We start from the raw sequence: 6108 nt of genomic DNA, 5'->3' as shown, positions 1-6108 counted from the left end.
ATCTCCAAAAATTTGACTCCATTAACCTTTTTGTGTCTACTTCATTAAGCTTATGTTAAGAAGCTCAGTTTCTATTGCAGTGATTTTTAATATTATCTGCACCTTAGAATCAGCTGTGGAAGTTTAAAAGGTATTGTTGCCTGGGTCCTACCTCCAGAGCTTCTGATTAACTTTATCTGGGGACAGCCTGGGCATCCAGACAGTTAGAAACACCCTGTGGATTTTAATGGGCATCCTAGGTCCAGAACTACAGATTAGAGGGAGTTGTCCATTCATTCTGCTCTTAAGTGAATTCAAGATACTGACACTGTACTAACCCACATTTCAAACTAAAGAGTAGTTACAATAAATGGTTATCACAGCGAAGGTTGGGAAGTAAAAAAGGTCTCTCTGTTCTTCAAAACGAGTGCCTCTACTTGCTTGTAAAACTGCTTGATTCAATCATTACAATTTATTTAAAAACACTTCAGGGTGCATAGAGCAGTTGGAAAAGCACTTCAGAAAAACAGCAAATCCCATTCAATAATAAAGGTCTGAGTGGTAAAAAGTGTATGTACTATATATTTTTTAATGTTTTCTTTTCACTCATTTCAAAACATTATACTCATCAAAAAGTAAAAAATGTTACCATTTAGTGTAACTGCTCAATTTTAATGATTTCATGTAACTAAATCTCCTACATTATAATTATTTTGTAAACAACTATAAATGAACATTTTAATGGTTTGGGTTAAAGCCCTGATTTTTTAAATAGTAATTACATATGAAACAAATCCTGTCACAATAAATATTTTGTATTACTTTAGAACTGCAATTTTCAGATGGTTGAAAAACATGTAACTATTCATTTTTGTTAATAAGCTTTAATGCTGCTGTTTAAAAAAATCCTGTATCACTTTCCAAATGGACTCAGAAGGGCAGCCGGTTTTATTTCCTTTTGTTGGTTGTTTTCCACATTAATTCTTCCTTTTTTGCAGAAATAAAAATCAAAACAAAAAATTCTAAATCATCTTAATTCTGAATGCAGGCTGCACAAGTAATTTTAATGTATTTATCTGCCTCGGTCCACTCTACTATGATTTACAAATGTCTCTCAGAATAATGACATAATGTACCCTGGTTTACTCATCACATCTAGATCATTTGTACTGCTTCCCAAGACTGCCATATCTTTTAGAGACAATTCACAAGACTCCCTTACTGCTTTGTGGTTAGATTCTAAGACACAAACACACACACAAAAAATGTTTTGCAAACTAAACAAAACAGTAAGCTGTTATGTGCTGCCATCTAGTTAGATTACTCTATAAAACAAATGTTTAATTGAATTAACTTGCAGCATTTAGTGCTTTGTAGCACTAATGTCAGAAAACCTGCACATTTCAAAAGTATTTCTCCAAAGAGTATTACATTTCTTTATTTAGATTTGCAAAAGATCTTTTAAAATCACCTGTATGTGCAGGAAAAGAATGGGACCCTAGCCTTGAGTTTCTTAGCATCTTAAGATTTTACATTAAAGCTGCTCTCATTGGAACTGCTGAGGAAGTCCCAGAAGGGGCAACAGTAGCTTGGTTTCAGGTCCCAGAATTGTTTTGTAATTACTTTGTGTTGGCACTTGAATAAAAGAGTTAAACATTTCAGCACAGTATGTTGCTTATGGTTTTTACTTATGAATTAAGCGAAACAAAGTTATTCAATATTAGTTACAAAGAGCCAATGCAAATTCCACATAATATGTAATCCAACAAAAGCATTATAAAATGTTATTATTCTCAAAACAAATGTGAGAGCAAGAAAATGTCTGTGGGTGGCTTGGTGGGGCTGAGAGTCATGAACACTTCTGGAAAAAACAACTGCAAGTGCATTTCTAACAGATGATGGGTCATTCTCTACAATTTTTTAAGCACAGAAAAGCACATTCTTTTCTTCAGGGCACACACATTTTAGAAACCTGGCTACCTAATCAAAGGGCTTGTTCTAAAGAGGACAAATGACCCCTACAGATCCATTTCTTACGGTGACCAGAAAGCTGCTGATTCTGCTTTTTGCTCCCAACAGAATCACTAAACTAAATATGAATGATTCAATAGGGGAAAAAATTAAATAGTACTGGCATGAAGGACTACTAACCACCTCAATTTTTAAAAAACAGTGCCACGTCATGCCAAAAGAAGTTAACCCACGTAACCACTGTAATCTAATATAATGAAGACTAATGTTTTCTCTGGCTGCTAATCAGGACTAGTAAGCACAACCAATTTACACTATAGCTTACAAAATAAAAAGCAGTATGTTTACTAAATATCCTAATATTCATCTACTCTTAACCAAAGAAAGTGTTATGTTCCAAATGAACTCCTTAGCCATCTAATTTCATATGATATCAGAGTTGGAAAAGATCCTAGCAAATATCCTGCCTAAGAGCCTCATCTTACACATGGGAAAACCAAAGATCAGTAAGGTTAAATGATTTGACAAAAGTATACAGATAATTAATGGCAGTACTAAGGTCAAATCTAACGTTGAACAATAACCCTTGAAGGAATCCATTTTGATTAATTTTTCTACACTGCTAAATAAACTGACACAATACATAAGTCTGATTTGTGGATCAGTCTATTATTTTGAAACAAAGGAGAACTTTAAATGTTTTCAAATTGCCATCTTTTCTATCATATCATTGTTTAATTGCAAAATTGACTATTCTGTTGGTTGAGGGAAGCTGACTTTTCTCTGAACGCCAGTAAAATTGAGACTCCTTACTGTTTACCCAGTGGAATAGTAATCCTAAAATGAATGTGAATAAAAACAGAAAGAGAGCAAGGTCTTCAACATCAGGTCTGGGATATTTTCTCCCTGAACTCTAAGATGTAATATTTTCACTTCTATCTCTTGTTTAGATGGCCCTTCTGATGCTGTCAAGACTATGGAGGCAGCAGGCCAGTCTTTCTCATTTTATTTCTTCCCCAAGCTCAATCAGTAAGAGTCTTTAAAATAACTGTAACATAAACTAGTGACTCAAAACCTCTTGGGATTTTGTAATTATTTATTTATTTATGTGATCATTTGATTAATGTTTGCTGATCCCACCATACAGTAACCTCCTTGTAGGCAGGGTATGCATCTTGTCGGTATTGTATTTCCACCTCCTAACACAGGAGCCTGGGAAAATAAAAATTTTGATATACTGTTTGTTGAATGGATGTATCCCTGTTCTTAAAGTGTGATGGCCATATCAGCAGTCTCAGGATTACTCAGACACATGTTAGCAACACAAATTCATAAACCTCACTCCAACAGGACTCCACTACTGTTGAATCTGAAACTCTGAGTCTGGAGCCCAGCAATATGTGTCTTAGCATTCCCAATGATTCTGATATATGCTAACATTTGAGCACCACTATAATCAATAAATGAATACCACTTACCCAGCCTCAGGTTTCTGCTTGCTGGCCAGCTATATGTCCCCAGAACTCGGTTGATTCCTTCATTGAAAGCAAAGGCTAAACCCTAACTATGGGTGGCTACACAAACCTGGCAGGAAAATAGTGTTCAAAGACAGCAAATCACTCTCTGGATGTTGGGGAAAAACAAACTGACCCAGCTTCTAGGTGTCATATTCTTATTAGATTATATCCTTTTCTACAAAATCTAATAAATCCTCTCTCCTGTGAGACAACTTAGCTGAGTTCTTACTGTTCACAACCAGGTCAGGAATTTGTCTATACTGCTTAGGAAAGAGTGATAACCTAGACAAAAGGGCTGGTACTCACATCCCTGGAGTCTTAGACACATAGATTTTACCCTCTCAGGAATGTATGCTCTAGACATAATCCAGGAACAAACAGAGCTGGACTTAACTTCCTGATAGTCCTACCTACACAAATTTAGAAAGAAAGGTCTCATTCTCCTTAAGTCCTTCAGCCATCCTGGTAAATATACATTCATACCCAAGCTGAAATCTAATTTTTTCTCTTGGAGTGAATAAGTCAAGTCCAGTTGGAAGATACTGTCATTGGCCTTGATCTCTATAGAAGGTTCATAAACACTAACCGGAAAATCTATTAGCCTGTATAGGAAACTTTTTGCCTCTTTAACTGGTTAATGCACCTGCCATGTACCTAGCCACTTGCCACTTATAGTATACTTCTCTCCTGATTTTTCAACAACTGATTGTATTGAGTTTTTGGTGAATTGCTAAAAGGCTTGATTTATGTTTCTGTGGTTTTGCTCTTCTGCATCACTGAAACTTTCAAAATAATTTGGCTTGAGACAAAAAGGTTAGCATCCTTGAAAGATGGCTAGTAATATATTAATAAATGTGTACATTAGATTTAACTTGTCAAATCAAAAACTTTAAAAGAAAATCCACAACAAACATATATCACTTGTTTTAGTTGCATTTACTAGGGAGAGTACTGGCTAAGGAAGTAGATTCTACTATTTCTGAATAGGCTAAACTGGTTTGAAATAATCTCTGTATGTTCCCTTTTTATTTTCTCCCCAACTTGTCCAGTAGAAACAATCAGGGAAAAAAAGATAAGTCATGTTTCTTGTGGTTCTGTTTTACCCCTTTTGTTACTTTGTTTTATTTTATATAGAACCTGAAAGTCTCTGGAAAAGGGTAACGTTTGTTTGATTACGGATCACTTTTAAAATTCCATCTTGAATATTCCTAAAATCATTTACACACAAAGAAACATCAAATTCCTAGGTATCTTAAATTGTTTTTTAATGGGTTTAGAAATTCCATTTTGAGATTAGGTCAGAATAAAGTCATAGATACCTGATAATATAGGAGCAAATAAATATATTATGGGCAACAATTTCATCACTTAAGAAATCAAACTGGTGAACTGTTTTCAAACTATGTTAGCAAAAAAGAGTGTTCTGTTTATATTACTGTGAAGTTGTGGATCATACTTTTGTGCTTGGCCTTCATTAAGAGCAAATCTGCTGATCTGGGCTTTCAAGTGCATTATTTGTAATTGTGTGATTGTTTCCAGAGAGACACTTATTTAGCTGACTGGGCTGGGGCTAGACTCACTCATTCTCATCAGCCCTTCTGTACTTCTACCATTTCACCCTTGGTCTGATATCACATCAGTCAGTGCTGTTGTATAAATTGAATTTTATGCTTTCAAATAATATAGGACTAAAATAATGTGATGTATGAGGAACTGAAAAAGAAGACTGATCAGAAATGGATAACAGATTTTTAAATGTTAAGACTAGTGTGAGCTATATTACATTCCATTTATTTCTGGGCACTTTGCTCCTTTCATAGCCAGTATTCCCTCAGGTAATAGATTTAAGGAATACCATAATCTAACAATGCATTTGAAGACTGTGATCAGCCACTGCTAATTTGGAATGGCTGGGGTAAGGGTCCAGGATATAATAAAGACCTGAAAGTGAAAAAAAAAATGTAAACAGCAATGCCTTAGCTGGTAAAAGCACAGAAAGAATGCCACGCTGGAAAACATCTATAGTTGATGCAAAGGTGAAACAGGAATGTTCACATGAATCAATGTCCATTAAGACCAGTTCACCACAGATAAGTCCCCTTGCTGGTTTACTTCATTTACTCCATATGGGATTGTGTAGACAACAGAGTGGTTTAGCCTCCAAAGTGCATTATCAAAAACATAAAAACCTTAATAACTTTATAATTTACCATAAAGTATGAAAAAGTCTTCTGCCATATAATATGTATGCTACTGGCAAAAGATGAATAATAGGCTTTTACTCAAGAAAGAATCAGAGAAATAAATCTAGCTCAAATTCCTTCATTTTAGAGCTTCTAGGTAAAGAATACATTTAATCAAAAGTATAGCTTTAAATACAAAAAAAGTTGATAATTCTATTATAAACATATAATAAAACTTGTGAAACTAAATATATACACACTATTTTGGTGTATTTATTCACAATCCCAACCTGCAGAACGACCCATAAACATGATCTATATTTTGATGTAAAGAAAATAACCCTGTAAGATGAGATACTTTATCTATCTTCAAAAGAGAAAATCAACAAAGAAAATAATATATCCTTACAAATGAATGCACTGAATAAATGACTTTTTTTCTTCAAAAGTCAGCTATG

Source organism: Neomonachus schauinslandi, chromosome 12 (assembly GCF_002201575.2).
Source record: "Neomonachus schauinslandi chromosome 12, ASM220157v2, whole genome shotgun sequence".
NCBI classification, from domain to species: Eukaryota; Metazoa; Chordata; class Mammalia; order Carnivora; family Phocidae; genus Neomonachus; species Neomonachus schauinslandi.
Note: the sequence above shows the minus strand (reverse complement) of the source record.